The sequence below is a fragment of the Cryptomeria japonica genome, chromosome 10, assembly GCF_030272615.1.
Source record: "Cryptomeria japonica chromosome 10, Sugi_1.0, whole genome shotgun sequence".
NCBI lineage: Eukaryota > Viridiplantae > Streptophyta > Pinopsida > Cupressales > Cupressaceae > Cryptomeria > Cryptomeria japonica.
In genome coordinates, this window is record NC_081414.1 from 665,131,278 (window position 1) to 665,144,626 (window position 13,349).

Below are 13,349 nucleotides of genomic sequence, written 5' to 3' on the forward strand. Positions count from 1 at the left end.
TTGTTAGATGCCTATGATAGTGTGATTATTACCCATACCTTTAGGGAAGGTAACAGGGTAGCTGATTTGTTAGCCAACGAGGGGGTCATTTTAGTGGAGGAGGCTAAGTACATCGGAGAATTATCATGTGAGAATGAAGTCCGAGAACAATTATTATTTGATAGAGTCCATGGTACATGTTAATTTCATTTACCTTTCTGGGTTTGAAATTCAATGATAGATATTGGAGTGTTGTGGAGTGTCAGTTGATTACCTGTTTCAGGCATCGTGATAATGAGTACCAATGTGATGGGCCTTATCATATTAAGTGATGGTTTATTTTGAATGTTTTAAAAGACTATTTGAACAACAAGAATATCACGTTGTTTTTTAATTCCAGTGTCGTGTTTCTTTAGAATTTGGTCATTTTGCGCTCTGTTGAGGGTTTCGACTTGAACAACCATCACATTATGGGGGGAAATCTTAACCGCAATGAGCCTTCTAGCTGTGATAACTGGAAAAGTGAAAGGAAAGTATGGCGAAGGTTGCACGGATATGGCTTCATCGATTACATGGAGAAACTGCATGGGAGCAATAAGTCTGTTTCACATGGTTTTGCCAAGGGCTAGAACAATAATAAAATTACTTTGTTTGGCCAAACATGGAAGTTGGATGAATATTTGGTGGTGGAGGTTACAGGGTTGCAGAAGGACAGCATCAAATTCTACAGAGACCACAAGTTCTCAGTGGAAGCTACCAAGAATTTCCCCAAAAATGAAGAAGAAAGGGCTTGGCTTGCTAAAAAGGAGAATGCTTCCTACTATCTCCCTACCTAGGTAAAATCTTTCTGGCAGAAAATGTTGAAAGTTTTAATGAAATACCTTACGGTTGATGGAAGGTTTTCGAAAGTTTACAATTACCACTTTGTCATCCTAAACCATTTTCTCCATGGATCTAAGATATCGTTGCCTTTCTACTTGGCCTCTTCCCTTAACGATAGCCTGGCCAACCATGCCAAGAAACCTAAATCCTACCCCATTTCTCACCAAGGCCTTATTTTGTTAATATATGAGCATCTGAAAGGTAAAGCTAGGGCTAATAGGGATGATCCCTTTGTGGACAATACCCACATTTCTAAGGGTTATGATGGCTTTGATTCTGATGAAGATTCTTCTAATCTTCCTCTGAATAAGAAATTGAGGGTTAGTGTTGAAGCTAAAGAATACACAGAAGATAATGTTGGTTTTGAGAAGGAGCAGGGGAAGGAGGTGGAAGAAGAGGCAGAGAATGAGTAGGAGAAGGAGGTTGAGGGTGAGGAAGCAAATGCGTAGAGAGAAGAGGATGTTGAAGAGTTAGAGGCGAAGGATAATCCCTATGTCTCGGATAACATGGATGATGTTCAACATAGCATGGAGGAGGGAAACCTTAGGTCTCTGGACTCTACCCCGGACTTGGAGAACGCAGAATCCATTCTGAATGCTGCTAGAAATAGCACCCTAGAAATGTTCAATTTTTAGAAATGGATGATTGATAACATCACTAGCATTCAGGATAAACAGAGGGAGATGGATTTTAAAATTGTGAATTTGATTAAGGATATCAACATTAAAGGTAAAGAGGATGATGCGGAGGATACTAGTGCTAAAGAGGACGAAACAGAAATTCTAGATTGGTCGGAAAGAGACATTATTAAAGGAGATTTGAAGCATCTTGAGGATGTGGTGAGGATTATCAAAGAAAAGGGTGAGGTTGATAATGGTCTGATAAACAATCGGATTCAAAAAAATGAGAATGATTTGAAGAAATTTATGGAGCATAGTCTGGTGGTGTTGAAGGTGTCTTCTCAAAATATGAATGCGTTGATTTTTTGCCTAGAGAAGAACAAGCAGAATAAAGAAATGGTGATCATTGATGATGAGTTGGCTTCTACTTCTATTCAACACTCCTCCAGACGTAGAACCAAGCAAAATGCAAGTGAGCTGGAGTTGAAGACCAAAGACAATCAACAGATGCAGGAAAATAAAGAACTGAAAGAGGTAGCTAATGCGATGATGATGTTGGTCAAGGATGCAGAAGAGACTATAAATATTTTCATCTGATATATAATTTGGATTTAGGCTATCAGTCTCTCGCTGGCCTTGAGCTATTCTTTTCTTTGGCTATTGTTCTTTTTGTTGTTCTTTTGCAGCCTTTCTCTCTTTGTTCTATTTTTTCTAGTTTCTCTTCTACTCATCTCTTTGTTATGTAAGTGGGTTTCGGATCCCTTAAAACCTAATTTTCCTTAATAAAAAACAACGCTTCACAAGGAGGTATATCATTTGGTTTTTAGTCGTGCTATATAATATTTCCCTCAAAAAGACAATATTTCATTACAACAATTCAATTATCTTTTATCTCTATTTCACGGTTAATTCCAAACTAGGGTTTGACTAAGGAAAACCTCTATTCCTAGCCTATTTCCCCTTCTTCCTGTGTGTAGAAAATAGGTACATAGCTACGATCTTCAACATAAGAATTACTTATAGTGACAAATCAATCCCCCTTTGGTGTGCAAAAATTTTGGAGGACAAGGCGACCACCACCACAGTCCTGAAAAATCAAGAGCTCCTTTGTGGATCAAATCTAAATGTTCCTATATTTCTCAATTCCAGGTTGGTGGCAAATTCTTTCATCTATAGCTTGTTGTTTCTATGTTTCTATTCTCATTTCTAACACTTTACCCTAATTTTAACAATTCAACCTACAAAAGAGGTTAAATAAATTCATGCCTTGAATCCAATCAGTATTTCCAGTGTTTATATTTGCTAGTTTGTGACTAAATCTATTGGATTCAACCCCCCTTTTGAATATAAAGGTCCCTAAGCCAAAAATTGGTGGTTTTACTTCTATGTTTGAAACCCTAATATTTCACCCTTTATATTTTGGTTAACCCAATGTCCTACACCTTTAATTATGATTTATGTTCTCAGGTCTGGGTGTTTATGAAATTTAAAATTCAAATTTTTATTTATAAGTTTGATTTCCAAATGAATTTTAAAAACTTAGAGTTTAATTTCAAAAACCCTAATTTTTTAAATTTAAAATTGAGCTTGTGGGTTGTCTAATTTTGGATTAATTATTTTAGATCTGATTATTAATGTCAATTCAAATTCAAAATTGCAATTTTAGATCCTATTTCAAATTTATTTAAGATTTTATTTTCACAAAGCCCTAATTTTTAAATTTAAATTTACTAGTGGATCGCATAAATATATTTTCAAAACACAAATGAATTTGCTTAATTAAACAATCATTTTTTTACAAAAAATTTCATTGTTTAATTATTTTAAATTTCAATTTTTACTTTTCAAATTTCAAATTTCCCTCCTGTGTGCATGAGTTTTACTACTATTTGTCCAACTTGTACAGTATCCCAATGAGAAGAAGTTGTAGAATTAAGGATTCCCAAGGTTTAATTATCAAGGATCTGTGGAGCCTAATTTGGATAACTTTTTTTGTGAGGATGTTGGTTGTTCTTCCAATCCTACAAATGATCTTTTTTATTCTCATTCTTTCCCTAATACTCATGATGTGGATGAATCACTAACTAGGGTTTCCATTGACCAATTGGTGAAGATTGACAATCAATTTGAAAATCTTTAATAGTGGATGAGTCAACACAATACCCAAAAAGTGAGGCTCTACCACTGATTGAAGGATTAAAAAGAATGGTTCAAAATGATAAACTTGGTGTTGGTTTATTGCATGGTATTGCTCATATTGTTGATACTAATATTATGTCTTTAAAGAGTTGTGCTGAAGTCCTTTGTTATACACAACCTCCTAGTCAAGTTAATAATTCCACTCCTATGACTACTCCTATGGTTAGTGTTCCCACCTTTACATCTAACATCATGGCTACCTCTAGACAAAATTCCATACCTACACATGTTAGTCAAGGGGGAAACTCCTCTAATCATGATTCCTTCGTCCCTCCTCCTGTGAGTCTTCCATTTGTTTCACAATCATCTCACATACCTACCTATAATAATGTTCCACCTCCTTATTCTCAACCTCTACCATCATAGAAAAATGTTACTCCTCCTTCTTGATCCAACATGTCCAATTTCAATCCATCCACTGAAGCTAGCATCAATAATCTATCCCAAATAGTGTCTTCCTTACAACAACAAATAGCTTCCATGAATCAATCTAAGTATAATGTGCCCACATTTAATGTACCCAGACCATTATCCAATAACATTGTTTGTAACTATCCCTCCTGAACATGTGGAAATCCCTCAATTGGAGCTTTATAATAGAAAAGGTGAACCTTTAACTCGTGAAAACGTTTCAAACTTTGTGTAGTGACTTTTCTCATGACCAAAGACTTCTGGCTAAATTATTTACTAGAATGCTTAGGGATAAAGCTTTGCAATGGTATTGTTCTTTGCCTACTTATTGTATTACTTCATTGCAACAATTGGCTAATGCTTTCATTCAATAATTTCGCAATAATATTGGTCCTAAGATTGTACTTTGACTAATTTGATGCATTGTAAGAAAGGTGTTAAAGAAAAAGTGATTGATTTTATTGGTAGATATAAACATTTGTATTCACAAATTTCCTTTCCTCTGCCTGATCAAGATAATTAAAGAATTTTCATTTCTACTTTACTAAAAGACATTAGAGATAGACTTCTCTTTTCCATGAATCAATCTAAGTGTAATGTGCCCATATTTAGTGTACCAATCCCATTATCCAATGACATTGTTTGTAACTATCCCTCCTAAATGTGTGGAAGTCCCTCAATTGGAGATTTATAATGGAAAAGGTGACCCTTTAACTCATGTGAAAACATTTCAAACTTTGTGTAGTGACTTTGCTCATGACCAAAGACTTTTGGATATTTACTAGAATGCTTAGGGATAAAGATTTGCAATGGTAGTGTTCTTTACCTCATTCTATTAATTCATTGCAACAATTGGATAATGCTTTCATTCAACATTTTCACAATAATATTGGTCCTAAGATTGTACTTTGACTAATTTGATGCATTGTAAGCAAGGTCTTAATTAAGAAAAAGTGACTAATTTTATTGGTAGATATAAATATTTGTATTCACAAATTTCTTTTCCTTTGCTTGATCAAGATAATTAAAGAAATTTCATTTCTACTTTACAAAAAGACATTAGAGATAGACTTCTCTTTTCTAATTTTACCTCCTTTACGCAGTTTTGCGTAGTACCTCACAATTATCACCTTACCGTGAGTGGAACAATCTACTTCAATGGCTCCAGTGTAACTGATAAAAGTGAAAGTGCTCAGCAATCTTTTGTGAAGTTCAAACCAAATAAAGGATTCATAAAGTTCAATGACAACAACAATAGTCAATTAGCAGTCACAACAACAAATATGTCTCCTTTGTCAAAGTATTTTAGAAAAAATTCACTCCTCTTAATGAATCTTTGCATAGTATTATGACACAATTGTTACAAAGGAATGTGTTGAAGCTTCCCCCTATAAAATCAGTTGATTCATCAAATCCTTTGTCACCTTAGTTTGATTCCAAATATTTTTGATAATATCATCATCAACCCGGTCATGACACTGAAAAAGTGTTATTCCTTAAGAAGTAAGATTCAAGGCTTGATTGATAACAATAGCATATTTGTGACTGATGTGAATAATAAAGGAAACAAATCTGCAGCTCCTCCAAATCAAAATATTGAATTTTCACTAATCCTTTACCTTCACATTCCACTAATGTGATTGAGACTGATCATCTTGCCTTCTCTCCTATTGATCTTGGTCTTAAGTCTAATAATTTGGTGAGCCTTATAGATAAAACTAAACCTCCTAAAGACTTATCCATTACATTTGATCCTAGTATAACTATTGAAGCATTTTATAGCCTATTATATATCATTGCAAGAATAAAAAACACAACCTCATGAGGGTTGCTCATTGATTTGGCTTGTATGGTTAATGTTATAACTAAAGAATTTATTTTTACTTTACAACTGCATCAAGTGACATGATAAAACCGATGTGATAGTTAGATTCTTTGATGGCTTTACTTGTCCTGCTATTGGTTCTATTATACTTCCTATTGAGGTTGGCACTAAGTGCTTAGATGTTGTCTTTTCTATCATCCCTATATCGAATCAATTTCATGTCAAGTTGGGACATCATTGGCTCTCTTCCATGAAATTGATCACTTCCACTATTCATAAATGTTTGAAATTTCTTCATGATGGTAAAGTTGGAACTGTTAATCATAGCATATACTAACCTACGGTGAGACATGGAGATGTTTTCCTTGATTATTTTTGGTCCAAACAATTCCAACCTCTTCAGTCTAGAAGTGATGCTCTTTTTTAAATCCTATCAAAAATGAAAAAATGAAATGATTTTACCCTTGAGTAAACTTAGAAATCCAACACTTAGTCTTCCTCTTAGAAATGACTATATTCCTTCTCCTAAGGATAATACCCCTCTTCCTCCTAAGGATAAGAGTTAGTGCAAGAAGATGAGTCCACTTTTTGGCCAAAAAGTGGAGGTGTTTTCTCTGATTTCCAAGTTTTGTCTCATTTGAGCTTAAATTTTGAAACACTTGGAGATTGAATCTTGGAAAAAGTTAGTAATATAAAAGATATCCCTCTGAGTCTACTTTCCAAATATTTAATTTATTTAATACCCACATAATAAAAAATAACTTTTTGAATGGAGTTCTAAAAACTATTTTTTTTAAATGGTTGTTTCAGGACCATACCATGCATGTGTATGACCCACACTTTTTGACACAATTAAAATTATTTTCTCAAACCATTTTGGAAAATGATTTGTAACACACTAACGATTGATGAGAATATTTTTTTGTATTTTTTTTAAATTAATTTTTAATGACCGTAATTATCTATTTAAAAATTTGGCGTGTACGGCCCAAATAATATGACGTAAAATTAACATTTTTTGATATTTTTTTTAAATAGAAAAGAATTTTGTGTAGATTGATGACATATAATTTTTTTTTCAAAATTCATTAAAATAAAAAAGTTATTAAATTAACAAAAATAGTTAATGTTTCAAGTTTATGGACCCGATTTAGTATAAATTAAATGAAAAATAGTTAAAATAATCATTTTTTTAAAAAAATACATATTTAGAATCTAAACAGTATAATCTGAAATGGGTTTTAATTTCATATAAAAATTCTCTAATTAGAGGCACGTAAACTATTTTAGAAGCTCATATTTGTGCTTTCGTTTATGGAGATTTCAATTTGCAGGTCCATGTCTCAAGTGTGGCCATCCTAGGCCTATCCCGGACCTAATCCTTGAGGCAAGTGGCAGGTTGTGGAATCAACTTCCACAGAACGGGCCCCCATTTTGAAAATGGGGGTTGTTCCTAAAATTACCATTATTGTCCGAAAAATGATAAAATGCGCCCGAAAAAAATGGGTAAAATTGGATTTAAAAATGGGGGCCTATTTTTTTAAAATGGGACCCTGTTTCGTTTTCAAGTGGGGTCTCATTTGAGAACAAAGTGGGGGCCCATTTAGTTTCTCCTCGGGCCCCCGTTACTTTTTGCCTCGGGAGCCCGAAGCAAAAATGGGCCCCCATTTTTTGAAAACGGTCCCTCGTTTCTAAGAGCGCATTTTCCAATGCACTGACTTTCGCCAATTAGTGACCCATTACCTTGCACTTACCCATAAACCTATTATTCCTCCAAAGGATAAATAAATTATTCCTCCTAAGGATAGACTAATATCTCCTCCTCATGATGCACCTGGTCTCCTCCTTACACCTTCTATTCCTCCTTTATATGTTGTGGTTCTACCTCCTACATCTTACAAAGGAAAGTGCTCAGCATCTCCTATTGTCCAACCTTAAATACCTTCTCCTATACATCCTTCCTTGAAAAAATAAATTAAGCCTATGTCTACTAAACATAAACCTCCACAACCTTCGACTAAAACTAAACGAAACCATTGTGCAAGAGAACACTGACAGAGACGTCATGATAGGGCTCATGAACTTGCTTGTCAAACCGTTTCTTCCCCAAAGACACCAACTATTGAGATAACACCATTTGTTCAACCTTATCCTAATCAAGAGGTTCAACCTAAATCTCCAAGAAGTAAAATGAGTAAGACAAATGATGGTTCAAGTACTATTCCTATTAGAGCTCCTATTTTTGTTAATATTGATGATGAAATAGATGAGAATGTTGTTCATAATAAAAATGTTGATTCTAATAATTCAGATGATGAATATGAATATGTTGATGTTGCCAATGATTTATCTAAATATAATTTTTTAAAGCATTAATCCTAGCACCTAGTAACAGACAAAGTGACTCATGATTAGAGCATGGTCCTTGTTTGGAACTTGTGATTGCTTCATCTAACATGATCGAAGTGGATCCTCTTGCATGTTGTCCACCTTCCCAAAATAATGACAAGCAAGATTGGGAGGAAAATGAATTTCTTGATTAGCTTCATTCGCATCATAGAGTCTCTCTCTCTCTCTTCTCTTGCTTGATTGTGATCTTCCTCTATCCGTCTCCCAATTATTCTATTTGTTGTCCCTAGTGTTGTCTACTTGAGGATGATGAAAATTGTTTAGATTTATTTTGGTCTCTCCCATGTTGACTCAAAAGACACATGTGCCCTTCTTCCATGGTGATTTTTCTTTCTTTGAGGGATGAGGACAATTCTATGCAAATAAATATACATGATACACATTATTTATCATAAAAAGGATACTAACCCTAGAGTAACTAAAACCACTCTATTTTTTATGTCTTGTGATAATTATCCTTTAATTTTCCCTTTCTTGGGGGCATATCATTGTGATAATGTGCTTGTCTTTTTGGGTGTATCCTACCTTAAAGCAATTTCTCCCGATGAGGCGTACACAATCGCTTTAATGTGGGGGTGTACACTCCACTCAATATCTCTCTCTTTTATATATCTCGATACTTAGATTACTTAGCAAAAAGTTCTTTTCTTCATAATTTTGGTATTTTTCTTTTCTTGACTCGTAGTAAGAGATATTTACTAGGCTTGTAGTCTTGATTTTCTCGCTCTATTTCATTCATGATGTCCCTTTTATCCCATTATCAAAGTTGTAAGATCCTAAAGTCCACTAGGGTCTTGGTGTATCTTGTCTCCTTGATGACTTGGTGAAAGTTTTTCAACAAGAACCCTTGTACTTTACCAAGAGTATGATTGACCTCATACTCCCGCTAAAGTGGAGGCTAAATGTTGCATCCTAAAATTGCACCCCTTTATAATTTTGACTGCATTTGGGTCCTTACCTTAGAATTTGTGCTTCTGATTGGGACTTGATTTCGCTTGCACCATGCAAATATGACCTCATTTTGACCTCATACATCAACTCAGCCACTTATGCTAGCGCCAAAAACGGGTAGGACCAAGGCATAGTGCCTTGGTATTCAATAGGACTTGGGTGACATGCCTTTGTCCTCTTTATTTGGTCCCCCCTTTAAACCCCTTTACATTTCAAAAATTAAGCAGGAAACCTAGCTCTGTGTCAACTCATGTTAGAAAATTAGTATTTTTTTTGGACTGGCAAGTATAAAAGGAGGCTTTCCTCTCTCATTTTAGGATCCAAAAAAAATGAACATGATCGTATACATGATCAATGCATAAATTACATTCAAGCATTTAAGAAATTGATCAATTAATCAGTCTTCCTCCAATCCTTGGAGCCACAATAAAGTCAAGATTCAAGTGTTGAAGTAGACATTCACATCCTATTTTGTTAGGACTTCATGAAACCCTAATCACATGTGGAGACAAATAAAACTTCACAAGGAGTTATATCATTTCGTTTTCAATCATTATTCAACATCTTCCTCAAAAGGAGAATCTTCCATTACAAAACTTTAATAATCTTTTATCTATATTTTATGGTTAATTCCAAGTCGGGGTTTGACTAAGGAAAACCCCTATTCCCAACCTATTTCCCCTTCTTTATATGGGTAGGAAATAGGTATAGAGCTACGATCTTCAAGATAAACATTATTTACAGTGATGAATCAAACCCCCTATAGTGTGCAAAAAGTACAGAGGATTGAGTGACCACAACCGCAATCCTAACAAATCAGGCGCTCCTTTGTGGATCAAATTTGGATCTTCTTATATTTATTAGTTCCAAGTTGGTGGATCAGTCTTGCATCTGTAGCTTGTTGTTTTTATGTTTTTATTCTCATTTCTAGCACTTTACCCTAATTTCAGTAATTCAACTTACAAAATAGGTTAAACAAATTCACACCTTGAATCCAATCAGTATTTTCAATCCTTATCCTTGCTGGTTTGTGACTAAATCTATTGGATTCAACCCCTCTTTTGAATGGAAAGGCCCCTACGCAAAACATTGGTGGTTTTACTCCTATTTTTGAAACCTTAATTTTTCACCCTTTACAGAACTTTAGAGTTGGTATTTTTCTAGAATGTATTAATGTCTTGATGTTATTATTGTAATAGTTAATAAATTGACCAAGGTTGCACACATCTATCTTAAGTGCACTATATACAATGCTTCAATAATTTCAAGTGTGTTCTAGGATGATATTGATAGTTTTGATACTTAATGTTAAGTATAGATGCCAAACTAATAAGATGAGCGGGGGGGGGGGGGGGGGGGGTGCATCATACAAACTTAATCTTCCATAAAAACAATAGATTCAACCTCGATAATATATAATTCAGTAATATAACCAAAAATGCTAAACATACAAACTCAAAAGCATATAAACATCATAACACTCATAACACCAGATTTAACGTGGAAACCCAAATAGGGAAAAACCACTATGGGATTCCGGACCCACTAATAAATATACTCTTCTAGAGTATGCTCAGTTAAAAGCAAATCCTATTAAAGATTACAAACACATTGCTAGATGTGACCCGGTTAAGGGATTTCCCTTAGATCTGTTAGGATCTTCACCTTGTTAGAAGTGACCTTGTTAAAGGATTTCAAACACTCAATCAGAATGTCACCTTGCTAGAGGGTTTTACAAATAAGACTGTTAAGTCCACTCAGTTAAGAGATTTTCTGTCACTTCACAAAATAACAGTAATAAAAATATATCTGCAACTTCACATCTAAAATGCTAAAGTAGATTCTTATTTGCTCAATACAATCTAGTCATAGGACTTATCTTTTCCATCTGTTGGGCTCTATACTCTGTTATTCAAAATAGGTCTTCAAGCTTCTGTGCTCGGTAATCACTCTGTAGCATCCCTGTGCATACACTAGCCTGCATCCATTGTTTATCAACAGTTCCTTATTTATAAACAATTTGCCAACCACTAGTCTTTCTCCTAAAAAGAAAGCTCCTCCACTTGTGCTTTTCCTGTCATCAATGTTGCCTGCCCAATCAACATTAGTATAAACTTTTAAATCAAAGTCGTTTCCTTTCTGATATACTAAGCCATAATCTTCAATGTCTTGCAAGTATCTAAAATTCTCTTGATTGCTGTCATGTGTGTTTCCTTGGGATCTGTAGAGAATCTTGCAACTATACCTACTGTATGTGCTATATCTGGCCTGTTGTGAACAACATATTGTAGCTTTCCAATCATGGATCGGTAAAGTGTCTCATCAACAAATGTAGATTCATCATTCTTTGATAGTTTATAGTTGGTAGTCATAGGAGTACTTACTGGTTTTGAATCCTCCATTCCAAATTTATTCAAGATTTCCTTTATGTACTTGGATTGAGAAATGAAAATCTCATTTTTCATCTGTAGTATCTGTAAACCTATAAAATACTTTATCTCACTGATTAATGACCTCTCAAATTCTTTGCTCATTTCATTTCCAAAGTTCTTACATAGAGTGTCATTTCCACAAAAGATAATATCATCAACAAATATGGCTCAGATCAGTATTCCATTTTCATCATTTTTTCATGTACATATTGTTGTTTTCACTTGTCCTTATAAAACTAATCTTGCTTAACTAAGAGTGCAATCTTTCATACCATGCTCTAGGTGCTTGTTTCAAACCATATAAAGCTTTGTTCAATTTACATACCTGATCTTTATTCTTGTCTTCAACAAATCCTTCAGGTTGTTCAATAAAAACTTCTTCTTCTAATATACAATTCAGAAATGTAGATTTGACATCCATTTGATATACCTTGAAATTCTTGTAAGCAGCATATGCCAACAATGTTCTTAGTCCTTCAAGTCTTGCCACAGGTGCAAAAGTCTCACCATAATCAATTCCTTCTTCTTGGGCATAACCTTTGCAAACTAGTCTTGCTTTATTTTGAATGACCTCACCTTTTTCATTCAGCTTGTTTCTAAAAATCCACTTTGTACCGATTACATTTTTGTCCTTCAGTCTTGGGACCAGTGTCCATGTGTCATTCTTCTTGATTTGATCAATCTCTTTTGTCATAGCATTTATCCAATCTTCACTGTTAAATGCCTCTTTCACTATTCTCGGTTCAAATTCAGATATCAGACATGTGTTCTGTCTCAATTTGTTCCTTGTCATCACTAGATCATCCTTATCTCCTATAATCTGACTTGATGCATGATGTCTTCTAACATACTTGGCTAATACAAGCTCGATAGGCTCTATATGATCTTCTTCATCACTCGGTAACTGAATATTCTCTTCATTTCCTTCTTCAGTTTTCTCGGTAGGACTTGTCGGTTGAACATAGACAAATTCTTCATAATCTTCTGGTTCTTTGGAGTTTCCTTCATCATTTCTTTCTACAAATTCATCAATTTTCACATTTGCACTTTCTACTATTTTGTTAGATGATTTGATCAGACATTTAAATGCTTTACTTCTAGAAGAATAACAAAGAAATGTTCCTTCTTCACTTTTCTAATCAAACTTGCCATTTCTATCATCTTTGTGTACATAGCATCTACTTCCAAAGATTTTGAAATAACTTACATTAGGTTTCTTGTCATACCAGATTTCATATGGTGTCTTCAAAGTTCCTTTCTTTAGTTGTACTCGATTCAGGGTGTAAACTACTATGCTTATTGCTTCGCTCCAAAATGTTTGTGGTACTTTCTTTTCAATCATCAGGGTTCTGGCACAATCCATGATAGATCTGTTTCTTCTCTCAGCAATTCCATTTTTTTGTGGAGTTCTCAGTGTAGAGACTTGCCTTTTTATACCATGATCATTGCAGAATAAGTTGAACTCATCAGATGTGAACTCTCCTCCTCTATCTGATCTAAGACATTTCAATTGTCTTCCTATTTCATTTTCAACTCTTGCCTTGTACCATTTAAACATTTGAAAAGCTTCTAATTTTTCTTTTAAAAACATAACTGACATCATTCTTGAATAATCATCCATAGATAATATGAAATATTTAT